The following is a 15,923-nucleotide window of genomic DNA, read 5'->3' as shown; positions in this document are numbered from 1 at the left end:
GCGGTGGAGGCAGCATTTGTACGGCCTTGTGTGAGAAAAGGGGAGAACATGCCTTAGTTATTACTGCAGGAAAGCAATCTGTCAAAGCCAGCCTCTTCTGGCATAGCCAATACCACTGGTGAGATCAGAGAGTCAGATTCTGCTTGCAATTACTGCTAAAGGACCTTGGATGCAGGCAGCCTGCTATCAATTATTTGGCTGGCCCTAGACACTTGGAGCTGTCAAAGCCCTACTGTCTTCGCTTTTGTAGCACACGGCCCTCAGAGGCTCGCAGGAATCCGACGGCGAGAGGAAGATAGCTGGTGTCATTAAAGTGGCGTCGTTATGGATTCAACTTTGTCTTCTTCCCGCTTTAGTACATCTCCCGCAACTCAGACAATTAAGTTGAGAAGGAGATGAAAACATAAGCGCTTGGTCATGCTCGGAACGACGACAGTCTGATCAAGGGAAATTTGTTCTTGAAAAAAATGCGTCTGGAGATTCACAAAAATCCAAATATGATGACAAGCATAGAACAGGAAAGTTGAGCACGGTATGAGGCAGTCCGAACAAGAGTACAGTGCAATCCCAAGAGTCTAACAATCGTACCTAGTCATAATAAAAACTTACTTCCGACCTGGCACCTCAGCAAATCTCACGCAACTTCACCAGATCACGTGAGACTTTGGCTTAAACAGCATCTGATACCAACAATGATGGCAAATGCATAAAACAGGAAATGGACTTCTTGCTGTAGCTTCTCAGTTTTAGAAAACAGCACACGGCCCAGCCAAGGATGACTTGGCCTTGTGAGCACAACATTCATTTATTTCCGTTGTTGCAAGGCATTAACAGCTCATTACGTACACTTATCTCCAAACATCCTGTTGTGCAACTTTTTTCTCTTGTGGCGCAGGCGGTGATAGATTAATCTTATTTTTCTCTCAGAACGACATTTTTTTGGCAGGCCGGAGCTGTCCCAAAGGGCAAGCCCTTGGATCGTCCAGAGCTGAAGTTTTGGCACAAAACAACAGATCCCCACCCCCCCCAGCACCACAACTACCCCTCCCACCCCTCTTCAGAGCCCTCGCCAAGCTCCAGGACCTCATCATTGACAATTACGTTCTCATGTGAAGAAAATGTGCTCCGAGGAAATACCGAACACGACACCTGCAGGAGACATCTTGGGAAGGCCGGACAGTCATTTATAGGCTGCAAGCACTAACTGAGATACGGGGATGATTGTCATCTGAGCTCTTCAAGGTCAGCTGTCAGCATCAGAACATGTATTATGGCCTTCCCCGCATCTCTGTCCTTGCTCCCCAAGACATGATCAAGTCAAGTTTTATGAGGTCTGCTGACTTTAACACATGTAAGATAAAACCAATGGTTTTAAACGTCAGCAAACAAGCCTTAGATACTTGGAAAGTGCATCTCCATCTCTGAGACCGATATGAGACATATCAGGATGCAATTTCAAACGTATGACGTATGCACGCTGAGTACAATGTTACTCTATGATTGACGCTTTTACGATCAGATCTGGAGTGAGACGCTTCAGTCCAATTATGGTACGATTCATTCCAATTGTGATCCAATGTGATTCAAACCGATAATGATACGACAATTCACTCCAATTGTAATATGATAACAATAATAAATTAATAATTTTACTCATTCCAATATGTATAATCATTATATAATACAATAACATAATAATATAATAATATGATAATATAATAATAAATGATATAATGATGATCGTGCGTACGATATCCCACATTTTTGTGGTGTTTTGTATGAAACCAAAAATAACAATTTTTGAAAGTGGAATCAAATTGACCCAAGTCGTCAATCGGCCCCTTTTAGACCCAAATTGGCTTATTTCTGGGAAAAAAAAAGGATACGGAGTATCATTCAAAAGTTTAGACACACTTACTAATTTATTCAAATTGGAAAAGTTTGTGTGTTTACAGCAGCGTGTCACATTTTGAAAAGATGACAACTCTCAGGGATTTCCCACTTATTGCCACATACAATGCATCTGAAATGATGGGCCCACCTTTGATGCATCAATGGATATGTTTCTGTTCCACATCTCCATCAGAAACAGCATTGCAAGATTCTAAAAAGCTCCATAGCAGCGTTGATTGAAAACGAAAACGCGTGGCAAGCAAAATGCCACGGCCCACTTCACAACTTTTCCAGCTCGCCTTCTCTGAGATCAGCTTACTGTAGTAATTGAAGGCTTTGTTCGTTCTGTTTCTTTATCCAGTAATGCAATAAGACGGCACAAGTTGTGCAACAATCTGAGTCATAAACTAGAAGAAAGAGCTGTCAGTCACATTTCGGAGCATATTTACATCTGCGAGGGAACATTTTGGCAAACGCGGCGGCGCAGGTAAGAGGATTCCATGCAACCTGAGGGAATCTGTTTTGGCGGGGAAATTAACTTTAACTCTTTGCTTATCTCTCTATTCTTCTTGAGTCGGTTAAGTCATGCACGGAGGAGGCGCTCCCCAACTTTGCCAATACACTCAGAGACACGGGGAGGAAATGACAATGTCAGAAGCTTTTGTCAAGGGTTTACAGCTTAAACTCATTGGCCCTATACACCCGTGACCCCTCTTCCCCCTCTGGCTCTAAGGTTGCTCCCAACATCAAACTTGGGATTATCTTTTGATTTCCTTTCCTTAAAGGAGTTCTTAAGTCCACAGCTGTGGGCTTCCACAGACAAAAGGGAGGGGAGGAGGCCAGGCTGTGAAGTCACCATATTTATCACGACCGGGTTACCTCCTCTGTCGCAACCTTTCTTCTTCTTCCACATGCTAATTAGCGATATCTTCCACGCTCCTCCAAACCACCTCAATCACCAAGCTTTCTCACCCCAGTCTCTACTTTCCCCTTTCTCAAATCACAGCCCGCCCTTCGTTTTTTGGGGGGTTTTTTCTCCCCCTGTTTACTCCCTTAGACAAGCCCTGCGTTTGGCTCGAGGCTGTCGCTCTCCGGGGGGAAAGCGAGGTCTGTCAAATCAAAGCCTATTAGCATGCTAATCTACAATAAAAGCTCAATATCTCCTGGGCTATAATTGTCACCTCCCCAAGGTCCAATCAGACATGCAAGGAGGTGCTGATGAATTGCAGCCAAATTTAACTGCTTTGCTTTCATGTGAGATTCCGCTTGAGAACGCAGCGCGCTCGCAAACAAGCACATTTAAATTGAGAGGCTTTCCCCAATGTAAGCGAGCATCGCGGGAAAGCACGTGTACAGTATGTTCAAAAGTTGTGGCCCGTAATTAATTCTAATTATGGGTGGAACAGTACATGTATTTATATTCTGATTTATTCAGTCCAGAACATTTGATTCAATAGTTGAGAAGCATAGCAAATTTCTACACAGAACGTGTTAGCTAAGAAACGGGAAATGTAGCTTGCTCGTGCTCTAGCCACATGTCTACTCTGCAAATATTGGAGTGCATGGCTCGTCACATGATTTTGGCAGCACGTCAGTCTCATTTGAAACTGCGTCACGCAAACGTGAATACCAACAGAAATACATAACGACACATGCCGAAACATGATTTTGGGCGGACAGCTATACTTTTACCGTTTTAATCGTAAAACCAAACAATAAAATGAAGAACGACGAACAATGGTGTCATGGAGGGTAACTGCTGCTGTTTTGGAGCACCAAAAAAACAACAACTTTGTCTTCCCAAGTGAAGAGGCATTAGTCAAAAAAGCAATTTCACCAGAATAGGATTAAATACTCTCAACCAACAGCCCTGAAAACAAATATAGTTTAACTTTGAATACCTCCATAAACTTAGGTATAAACTGTCCAAAAGACTGAGACAGATATGAGGGGAAATATATCATAATGTGCCTAGCGGTGGTGTTGAAAACGTTGAGGAAAAAAAAAACATCTCCTGTTTCTCGGGGCGCGCCAGACATGGCTAGCGCGTCGGGGGAGATCAGAAGAACATGGCCGCTGTGGTTCGCCTGCTACCATCAATCAGACGCCAAATGGCTTTTCTGACACAAGCGCCGCTCTTCTCTTTCCTGCCTTCCATACGCGGGCCGCCATCTTGGAAAATGACGAAGGTTGCTCTTTTTGGGAAGCGTTTTGGGGAAACTGGCAGCGGGTCATATTGCGAAAGAGAGTGCGTCTCGACGCATCAGCTCCGTGTCAACATTAGCTGTCGAATTCTAGCCCTCAGTCGTTAATTCTGTCCTCCCTCTCCTCATATCTTCACTCCACGCACGCCTCGCCTCGCCTCGCCTCGCCTCCCCTCCTCTCCCTTCCACGAGCGCAGGCCAGAGTCAAATTTACAACAACTGTCAAAGTCAGGGATGACAGATAAATTAATCTTCCCTTCATGAGTTTACATCGCAGGCATCTGGGCTGCTGATCTGGCCCCTAACAAGCGCAGGGGTCTGAGCGAGCTGTCTTTTAAAGCTGATGTTTTCATGGCCGCAGATGAATTACCCTGTCAAGACAATCTATTTATACAGCAGTTAGAGGGCGGGGCCCGGCGTGCAGGACAGCGGGATTTCATGAGTTAAGGTCCCCTTGAAGCATCTGTTAAATCTGCTTTTGTCAGACTCACGTCAGCACCGCCTCTATTTCAGCTCAAGTGTTTGCCGCTTATTTTATTTTATGCTATCATCGCTCACATGCAGATTTTCGACATGACAAGTCCGCATATGGCCGGATCAGATCCAAAAGTACGTTTCGGTGGTTTATTTTTCCTACAATGGGCTCCACTAGTGAAGTGCTAGTGAGTGTCAAACTGCATACATAAAGCAACAGAAAACACCATTCCCAAAATGCGAGTGTTCAGGCCACATGTGCACAAATACAAAGAGCCTAACTTGGAAGTGAGGCTCCAAATATGTAACAGGTTCATGACTTTTTCTAGCTTCAGCTTCTCTCTCTCTGGCTTTCACTCTCCTTTTCTGTGAAAATGGATTGCCGTGTCACCTGCACTAACACTTTACTGAGCGCAGCCATCAATAGTTTTTGTCAAAAACTGCCGGCTGAGCCAGACGTGTCATCAATCACCATTTACATAAAACAAAGAGCTTTCTATGGCTGCCAGGAAGAGGCAGGGGAGGCTACTGGGGATAAAAGGAGCCGTTTCATTGGCCCGCCGAGACACCCGCGGCACTCAAGGGCGACACGTGTTGTCAATCTCAAGACGAACGCTATCGATTTGCAAACGGAAAGCAATAACTCTGTGGAAAAATAGCCACGGAAAAAGAGGAGAGAGAGAGAGAGAGAGCGAGTCAAAGTATAGTCTGAGGAGACAGCAAAACAAAGCTGTTGTGATCGCTCTTTTGAATGTTATTTATGCTGATTAGGTATTTCCCGTATAATCGTCATTTGGGCATAAGGTGTCACTTAGCATAGACACTCATTAATGGCTAAACTGAAGTAATGGAGTAAAATGGAGTCCAACCTTCCACCACCTACCTTTTTAATAGACATATGCTAAATCTGTGATTTTTTTTTTTTTTTGCAGAATTTTGCAGAAATTGAGTAAATTGCCCCAAAACTTCAAAGTAGCCAAAGGTTTTGAATTACATTATGGGATTTTTGTAAGTAGTATTGCTGTACACTAATAAAAAAAAAAACATCAAAACAAACAACTAAAAACAAAAACTCGCTGTCATGATATTAGCAATCCTAAAGGAATGTCAAGATCACTGCCATCAACTCGCGAGGTGCCTCCATTGTCTGTGGGATGTCAACGTCCACCCATGTTTGGAAAGGTTTACATTATCCTCTCACACACTTACACCTCCCATCCAGCTCTGTGACAGACACACACACACACACGCACACACTGACACAAGCCAGCTTTGACACGAAGCAGCGTACACTCCTAGCTTGGGACACTCAGGGCAAAGTAAGACTGTCTCATTTATGTCGTGCAAGAAATATGGTAATCGCCCTCATAAGTCTTGCCAGCGCCCTCCATATTTCCACACGAGTACCAAGCAAGCCCAAAGCATTGTTGTTATTTTGGATAGAACACATTGCATAAGCTCGCTTTTTCCTTTTCACCTACAGTTTTGGCACAAGGTGCGCACACGCATGCCTCGAGAGCGCGCACACACGCATAAAGAATTCAATTTGGAAGCCATCATTGGAGCGCAGAGGAGAACTGGAAAGTCATATTGCTATAATGCTCCGATTATCAATCATCCTGACACTTTATTGGCTTTATCACTGTACATACCATTAAAATGATGTCTGGCCCAGATTGTCGAGGGCGGGTGGGGTGTAGCGAGGGGGGCGGCGGGGTAAACATTAAACAGGCCAGGATTAAAATGCACATCCCAAACATTGTGGGCTGCTGCCTCTCCTCTACCGCGCAGCTGTGCTGTCAGAGGGCGACGTGGCATCAACGCTGATGAGCCGATAGTGTCACACTCAGGAAACGCGCGGGGCCTTCCTCCTTCCCTTCTGTTTATCACGCGACGTAGTCAGTCAAAAAGCGGCCAGAGAGATAACAAACCAAGGGAAGAAACATCTATTAATCTCCCCTCGTGCTCCGTCTCGGGATGACACGTGGCTAGACCGACCGCTCGGCGACTAACGTGATAATAAGAACACTTGGAAGTTAGGACGACCAGAAACAAGACTGAGGTTTCATTCATGGTCTCAGATTCCATGTTACCAAGATTGGAAACTGGAATATTTATAGTATCTCTTGCCACAGAAGATTTATTCTATATTATTTTTATTTATTTTTTTTGCTGGTGTTTGTTTGTTTATTGGTTCGCCCAGCTGTAGCAGCATCGCTAAAAAATTCATGAAGAGTTTTTGATTCAAACCTTGGTCGAGGTTGAGCCCATTTGGCCCAAGGAACATTCTGTTATATTCGGGCTGCGATGTGAGATTTTGGTCGTTTCAACCTTGATGAATAATGCCAACCGAGTTGACTTGCTGACATCTCCATAAGCTCTACCTCACATCAAACCTCGGACCGCACCGAAGATCATTTATGCTACGTTGAAGTAAACAACAAGTGAATCTTGTGATAGCAAATTCCAGGAGGTGTAGTTTTATGGTCAATCAATTACAACATGGTTGGCACTATTACTTTTAGAATTTAAATGCATTATGCAGAAACTGAGGTGGCTTTGAGTGTGGTTTGCACCATTAATCAAATTTTCAGCTGTTTGCGTCAACACCCAGATTTATTCTCAATAAAGATAAAAGTAGAGTCTGTGGCAGAAAATCAATGTCATTTTGTTTAGCGAGGCAGTCTTGTGATTTGTATTTATTTATTGTTTAATGGTTGAGATTTACGGTCATGAGGTAGCTATTATTGCTGTGTGAAAGATTGCATTGGTATCAGTGAGTCATCCGCATGGACTTGTTTTCTGAATGGCTGATTTTGTTGCAATTCTAATACTCATGTTTGGGTCAATTTGTCCATCTTCATACTGTGAAAAATATAGCCGCACAACGATATCCATTGTGCTGAAATAATGTGATTATATAGAGAATATAAGTGGGTGTATTAGCAGGGATCAGAAGATTCAGCTTTCCTCATTGAAAGATAAAAGGATAGATTTGCTGATAAGAAGGGTCAAAGACTTCCAGGTCTTATGACCAGATACAAGATTGCTATCAGTGTCATTTCCTCACTCGAAGAACATACAAAAAGACAGACAGTGAAGTAGTAATTATTACTAAGCTAAGGCACAACAACAGCGTAAGCTCACATTAGCATGGTGGAATATTTCGGTTGCTTCTTGTCTTCTATCCTTGTCTTGCCAATAAAAAAGTGTCAAAGGTGAGTACTGTTGCTAGCTATAAACTACAGGCCGGAAAAGCTCAATTAAACCGTGTCAGAGCACAAGAAGATTATTTCAGTGTTGACAATGTACAAAAAAGTGACAAGATATTAAAGTGACACAGACGCAGACATACTATCACGACGCTCCAATCTTTGGACATGAAAAGATGTATTTGCAAAAGCCACAGATTGACACTTTGGAAATGACAGAACCAATCCTCGCCGTCGAGATGAATCTCGCAAAAACTGCAAGGAACATAATTAAACTAGCCAGTCTGACTGATGAGTTGATCTACAGCCAAAGAGAACCAACAAAATCCCTTACAAACGCTTGACATAATTACAATAAAACTCATCAATCATCCAGTTTTTCTCTGCTAGGCTTGCTCGTGAATTGTAGTTATCATTTAATGAGAATGAAATGCGAACAACAATTCCCGGTAAGATATTTGGGCAAACGTATAATGTGAAAACAACAAAATAAAGAATAAAATATATTGTTTGCGAGGAGTGATGACATTCAGAATTTAATGTTCAACAGCAATCAGTGCACATATCTGCCAATAATTTGTGAGTTAGGGTGCGTTCATTTTTTTAAATAATTCACTGTGAGCATACCGAATGATAAAAATGCCATTTTTGAGAGCAGCTGTTAGCTCCCAAAATAACACACTCATAGAAACGGGCAGACATATATAATAATAAATAAATATTGGGGTCAGAGGGGCTATTCTTGCTTCTGGATATTCTTTTCAATTCTGTGTACCTGGAGCATCCTCCAGCGGCTCCAGCACATCAAACAGCAGCCTCATAAAAAAATCAGCAGGCCTGTCTGACATGTGTCCCCATGCCCTGATGGCATGCCAACACCAAAGAGGTGCATTGATTTTCTGTAACGTGGGGTCGGATTAGCCCTCTGCTGGGATTAGCTGCCTGTGCAAGGCCTCGGGCTTTGCTATAAAACTTATAATTAATTTAAACAGCCGGGCCCGTGGAAGGATACGCTCCCTGCACCCCTCGCGGTGTGAGAGGGCGAGTGTGACTGACATTTGTGTGCATTTACAGTATCTGGGGCCTCCGCCGGCCGGGTTCAAGCTAAGGATTAGCGTCAGAGTCGGTCGGTCGGCGCTGAGAATGTATGCTGAGGTGATATGGGACTGGAATTGATCAAAATAAACAGGTGCTACCATTAACTTTAGGCTGTTGCTGGGCCTTAGCTTGCAACGCTGGAGGAAATGAGACTCTCCACTCTCCACTTCAACGTAATGGTTCCTTTTTTAGCTTTCTTTGGTCTCTGGAGACTCTGTCTCGTTTTCCACTTTTGTTTTTTTTTCTTTGTTGTGATATTGTATTTTGGGCTTGATGGAGGTCTACAATTTTGTTATTTAAAGAGTTTTTTTTTTATTGTTTGCATTAACTATTCCAGTCTACAACAATCACAAATGAATAAACGGCCAATAAATTAAAATAAAGGAAGCTCGTTTTTTTTGTTGCAATCTCTTTTCTGCAGGTGGGCAACCTACCGCAAACAATAACTAACGATGTAAGCAGAAATAAAAAGACTACTTCTGCTTTTTTTCCCAGTAAGAAAGCAGTTGACTTCCCTTTTACGTAAATAATGTAATATCCCTTTTGGTAATAGTGCAACACGGCATTTTTGTGCAATCTAGCATAGAGGGCAGAGCTTTGGATATTCACATTTTTAAACGAAGATGTGTATTGACGTGAATATCAATGTATGTGTAAGATTCTAAGAAGTGGTACGCAAAGGTTTATCTCAACCCAGCTTCCGCCAGCATCCCCCCCTCCCAAAAAAAAGGCTTGCCATAGTAGGTGAAAGGGATTCCTCCTCCTTTGCACACTTTGATCCTTCTGACACACAAACGGCCTTTAGATCACAAGTCTTCACACCCTCTTGGGCCTCTTCGCCGCCCGCTCTGCTCGAACACAAACACTTTGCCCCAATGAGGATTGCGCACCTTCCTCCCGTTTCACGTCTTCTACTTCTTCCTCCACTGTTTGGTGTTTTTCCAAACATCTGAGTGCAGACGCATTTGGTGCTTTGGAGGACCTAAGGGCCTAAGATCCAGACAGAGGGAGAAAATAAAGGAACTCTTCAGTGCCCTGCGGTACAAAAGCTTCTGGGAGAAAGTCTAGAACATCAGCGAGCGTCTGGGGCGGGCTCACAAGAACGGAGAGATGAGGTTTTATGAGGTAAACCAGAGAAAAGAAGACGATTGCAAATGAAAGCCTTGTTCCAGAAGACGTGTCATCGGCGTGGACATGAAACATGCAGTCACTGCTTCTTATCTCAATGTGTCCCAGGGTGGGAAAGTGAGGCAACCGCTTATGATGTGTTGCAGCCTCGCCTGACCATTAAAACATATTTCCATGCTGATGGATGTCAGATGGAGCCTCGAAAAAAGACACCACTTGCCCTTGATTTTTGAAGCTCATCCCGCTCTACATGCGCATTCTTCGCACGGACATTAAACAAGTTGAAGTCCTCGTCGTTATCACCTGCCAATCATGTCGTCTGGACGTACACTTTGCTCTCTTTCGCTGGGAAAGTCAAAACTGTGCAAGATCGTAGTACGTGTAAGTGAAACGGCAACGGGAAATGAGTTACAGGTGTGAGGCGAATGCGCCGCAGCTGTCCAACGTCACGGATGCTTTCGACAAGTGTGTCGGGAAAGCAACAAAAAAATGGACGGAACCTGCCCACCAACGCCGTTTGAGGCCAAACATTATGAATCTCTGACTGAATATTCCATGCCAGCCCAAGATGAGGCCCAAAGGAGTTTCCGTAGCTCCGCTTCCCATAGCTAACGTCCGCCGGGTCTTCTTTAGACAGCAAACGTCTGTGAATGGTCTGTGCAGGTTGGAGCCAACTCCGGCACTCCATTTCGTTTCAGTCAATTCCACATGATCCAAGTTATAATGACCACTGATGTGAGGGTAAAAATGTTGTTTTCAATAATCACCTCCAAATATCTGCATGCTCTCCACTCTTAAAAAATATGACATTCAAACTATGGCAGAAAAACATTGTAATCGTCCCTTGACAATTTCACACTTTTCCACCACATGAACTCACAGAGGTCATTGTGAGGGTGGTCCACATCACACGTGCGCATGTTCTGTCTGCAGGATCTGCCCGTGCTGGTCCACTTACAAGGCTGTTGAAGAGGGAAACATCGAAAACAGCCGGGGATAGGGCCTCTCGAGGACCAGACTTGGGCACCCCCCTTTGCTCTCCAGCATCTATCACATCTATCACACAGTTCATGTTTCAGTCTGGGGAACAAAAGGAAGTTTGATGCCTACCTGCTATATCAAGATAGCAGCGGCATGTATTCCTACACCCCACCAAATTTGGAGAACTTTGGAAGACTATTTTATGTCTTTGTTGTGAGGAGTATATTGAAGTCCAACCGATTGGCATCGCCATCCGCAGTGACTTGTCAAGATGCATGACATACAGTTTTATCAATATTTCCTAAACGCTCCTCTGCTATGACCGATGTGCAATTTTAGCAAGGTGGATTGGGATCAAGATTGGATTAATGTTTTATTGTTTTCTTGCTGATCTCAGGATTCATGTTGTTCCTCACACACTATGAGGTTAAAGGTGTCTGGCTTTGGGTTGGGGGGGGGGGCTTCTTGTGAACATCCCCACCACCTGGCGCACATCCCCCAAGTTGAGTTGAAATGCGCCCCAAGTATCTGTCTTCACTTTTCACCTCCAGGAAGACGTAGCGGAGACAGATTGAAGGCCGTGAAGTGACTCCAAGAGGCTAGACTGTAACCAAAGGAAGCGCTTTTGTTCCTCTTCCAAACCTTTTGGGGGGGATTTCTCCCCCCCTTGCTTGAGGCTCAGCCAAGAGATGTAGAATCATGGCTGTGTTGTAATATGTTCCATGCCTCGCAGTTGCTTACATCTTTTATCTGAGGGTAATGGCCTGAACATAAACTAAGCCCTATAGGAGACTGGATAGAAAGCGCGAGTGATTTTTATAGCAAAAGGCTCATTACTGCATGGCATGTATCCTAAATGACTTGACATGTGTTACGGGCTTTAAAGGCAACGTCAGGGAAGGGAAGAAAGGAAGCAGATTTACGACACGCGGCGAATCCCCCCCCCCTCCACATCATCAACTTTCAAGCAGCAGGCCTGTTATTGACAGCCCAGTAACCCGGTCCAATCATCTCCGCTTTTAACGTGCCCTTTAAAAATGCACAAAGCGCCTGTCAAAACCTGAGTACACATTAGCGCTCCCCAAAATCGTCGACTTACTAAACATGTCACTAATGAATTATACATCTGACTCATATTTACAACGTGCCTCGCTTGCGGAATGCGTGTAGAACTTGTAAAGTATTTAATAAGGCTTTAAATATGTAGGCGAGTCATGATCTTTACCCGGGCCCAGCAGATGTTTACGCAATATCGCAAATAAGGAGTATGGCAACGATCAAGACATGCGGAGACTTTCTTTTCCACCGGCCGAGTAAGAAACAGGCGAGAGTGTCCACTCGGGCCCCGTCGGGTCAACTCGTAAAAGATCCATCACTCTGGAAGGGGGGAAAAAAAACAAACCCGGCGAGGAAACATTGCCGATTTTAAGAGCCATTTTATTCAGCCAGAGTGTACTAAAACTAATTGGAATTCTGTCAATGGAAAAATATATCCCCGAGACGACTTTGAAGCCAACAAGCCAGCCGGGGCGGTCAACATAAAATATTAAAATAGCATGGCAGGGCATACTTGACAAATGGCTCATTGTGGCAATGAACTATATTTAGTGGGTGATAATTGAAATCATAGTTGTCCTTATTACCGCTGACAAGTTCGGAAATAATACCCAATCAATCTTATTTTTCTGGCAAAAAAATAAATAAAATGCAGCGGAATGTCTTTTATTTTCCTTCCCCCTCCTCGACGATGACTCCTCTCTCTCTCTCTCTCTCTCTCTCTATTTTAGAGCCAATAAAATGTCAGCTTTTATTCTCCTCCTCCAAAGTGCTGGCTGGATGTCAGCGGGCTCTTCTAAAGCTCCGCCACTGCAAGCTGGAGGCCTGTAAATCTTCGTGTCAGTGGCACGCCATCCGTCTCAGGGTGTACAATAAAGAAAAAAAAAGGAAAAACCCAAAGGGTAGGGGGGGAGGGAAAAAATGTGACGCAGTCATAAAAGGAATGGCATCACCGGCCAGTATATATTATGTGAACAAAAGGAACATAAATATGTTCCTTTCCATTCCAAATGGGCAAGATGAAGCAAAGAGGAGCTTGTGGAAAGCTCCAGCGGGCTGATGGCTGCTGACAGTGATTAATAGACGCTTCCAGCGCTGTCAGCAGCCTTCTCCTCTGTTTGCACTCAGACAGTCAAGCGCTCTGCAGGCTTAAATGAGAAGCAACTATATTGTCTTTTGACTCCTTCTTTTTTTCCGACAATGGCCGACAAACCAAATGCGCTCGTTTGGACCTACGATTCTAAACATGGGCTTACGTCGGCACCATTTAGCCTTTCGAGTATGCTACACACTGCCTACCATTGCGATCATCTACTTCCAATTAATTCAGAATTGCTGACAATTTTGGCTTCGGGAACTAATGGATGCCGTATTAACTATTTCCAAGTATGTACCGGCAATGTTTAAAGTAACATTTGACTTTTTTATCTCTTATGCAAGTACAGCCATTCATCCATTTTTTTATTTTGCTTATCCTTACGAGTGGGTCAATTGGAGCCTATCCAAGATAACTTTAGGCAAGACCTGGAATTTGCATCTATGAACAATTGCTAATGCATATTTTGGGATGTGGATGGTGCAAAATAAATGAAAGCTGATAAAAAGTACAAATCTTTAGAGTGCAACGAGCAGTAGTTAGCAGCAAACGCTAGCTAATGTTGTCACTACACAAACCTTTTTACCACTCAGCTCTGAGACAAGTAATTCTTTACGACTCAAATTCTCTTCTGACGACCATCATTTCAAGCGATCTGAGCAGCGAGAAAGAAATTGAGAAACAAGCTCAAATTGGAGAGACGGCGGAACACGACAAGCCATCCATTAGTTCAAACATCGTCAACACATCTTCCCGCTTTCCCCGGAGGAGTCCATAATTTGGAAAAGCCGGCCTGGTGAAATTAAAATGGTTGTTTTTGACACTAAACATCAATGTCCCTGACGTAAATGTGTTATTTGCTCGCTTAATTTATGAGCTCAGGTTATTCCAAACGGGCTCGCCCTAGATCAGATATGGAATATTTTTGCTATACATCACCACTCAACGCACAGGCACGTTCCCGCTGGTGGTTAAGTGATGGGACGACTTTGTAGCGCCAATGTTTCATATCCTCTCCGCCTAACTGACACTTTATCTGCATGGCGCCGTGCCTGCAGATTGAACACTTAGGCGAGACAATGACAGGCTCTCTTCCCGTTGTCACTTCTCATTCGAGGACCGGGAGCGACACCCCCCCCCCCCTCTCTCTCTTTCCACCCACCTATAACATGCAAGCCCACCTTGGCTGGGATGGGATGTCTGTGTTTGTCAATTAGCAGGCCGCTTGGCCGCGTTGAAAGACAGCGCAGCGCGCCCCCGTGACGAATTAGGCGAGACAGATGAGTGAGGCGCGAGCGTGGCGCTAATACTCCCGCCTTCTTTGGATATGAATCTAAAACGACACAGCTGACAGGCCATACACGGTTTTATTTCATTTCTCAGTGTAGCAGGCCTCCCTACTTTGTCTTCTTTGTTCTCTTTTCATCACACTGCTTACATCTCACTTTGACAGCCGGCCGACACCGAGAGCACTTTTGCTTTTCAAATGCGAGTTAGCATACTTGATTTGTCATTAAAATGCAAAACGCCTGCCATCGCCAACACGGCCCTGGGTGAGCGCGTGCAGCCGACTGTACGTACGACGCCCGGGCTCATCTCAAATGCAAAAGTCAAACTCTTGTTTTGTACAGACAGATGGAATTTTCACACACCAGGAGGTCGTCTTCGATACAAACGCTGCCTTTTTCCAAAGACCGACATCAAGGCTCGTGTTTGCGTTGACTGGAAGGATCCTATTATTGGCTTATTGGAAATAAAAGCCGCTTACATTTGTTGAAGTCTACTTGAATGACCGTTTACAGTGAACCTTCAATACTCGCGGGAGCTACATCACGTGACGGTGCCTTGAGATGAGAGTTGAATTGGCTCTGTGACCATATTTGTATCTCAATGTCACCGTTGAAATGAATAAATAGGCTAAACTTCCCCAAAACAACAACAATGGAAGTAGAGGATATCAGCGCCAGTGTTGTGCTATTAAAATACTTCTACAACAATGGAAGTAGAGGATATCAGCGCCAGTGTTGTGCTATTAAAATACTTCTTGCTATTTCAATCAGACAGTGACAATTGCTTTCACTACAACAGTGGAGGAAAAATGACCGTCAGGTGTTACAATTCACACCCCGTCGGAATTCCTTAACAAGTGGGGACCCTGATACCGCAAAAAATAAATTCTATCATATCATCTGCAATGTGTTGGGGACATGTCCCAAATGCTGACACTGCACAATTTTGTTTACCAAATCTGTAAGGAATTTTGCTCGCATCTCGTGAATGTCCAGTGTGACAGCATGCATGTAGGCCATTGTGACCGCCACAGCAAACAACAAGAGGGAATCACGTCAACACAACACACTGTAAACACCTGACCTGGAACAAAGGCGGTGACACAACAGTACACAGTGATGAGACGGCCTGACGGCGGCGGCGGCGGCGGAGGAGCGTGGGTGTGACGGATCGCTACCGAGCGTTCATCCCCGCCAATACCTGCCTGGGATCTTGCCACGTTGATACACAAACAACACACACAAATGGTGTGGGGGCGCACACAGCGCTCACTTAAAAGTGATGCAAGTGACGGTGGGCTTCTCAGTGTCAGAGTGGCGGTGGAGCGTTGTCCACGCCGTTGACAGAAGTCAGCGTATTAGCCGCAACAAACTCTGGCAACGTCTCCCGTTGGATTTGACTTGAGCGTGGTGATGCGGCGCACGCGCTCAATGTTTCGGGTTGGCGTTCACACCTGGTGACGCTTGACGCCAAGGCAGAGCCCAGTTGTCA

At 44.4% G+C, this 15,923-nt stretch overlaps 1 protein-coding gene across 1 annotated transcript in view; it reads right to left on the bottom strand.

Moving 5' to 3' along the window:
• The window catches only part of lrmda (leucine rich melanocyte differentiation associated), a 160,174-nt gene that overhangs the window by 141,957 nt on the left and 2,294 nt on the right, over positions 1-15,923 (bottom strand). The gene's annotated exons all lie outside the window — the stretch shown is intronic.

The sequence above is a fragment of the Syngnathus floridae genome, chromosome 9, assembly GCF_059516105.1.
Source record: "Syngnathus floridae isolate MCC-2025c chromosome 9, RoL_Sflo_1.0, whole genome shotgun sequence".
In the NCBI taxonomy this organism is placed as follows: Eukaryota; Metazoa; Chordata; class Actinopteri; order Syngnathiformes; family Syngnathidae; genus Syngnathus; species Syngnathus floridae.
Note: the sequence above shows the minus strand (reverse complement) of the source record. Positions and strands in the feature narration are given on the sequence as shown.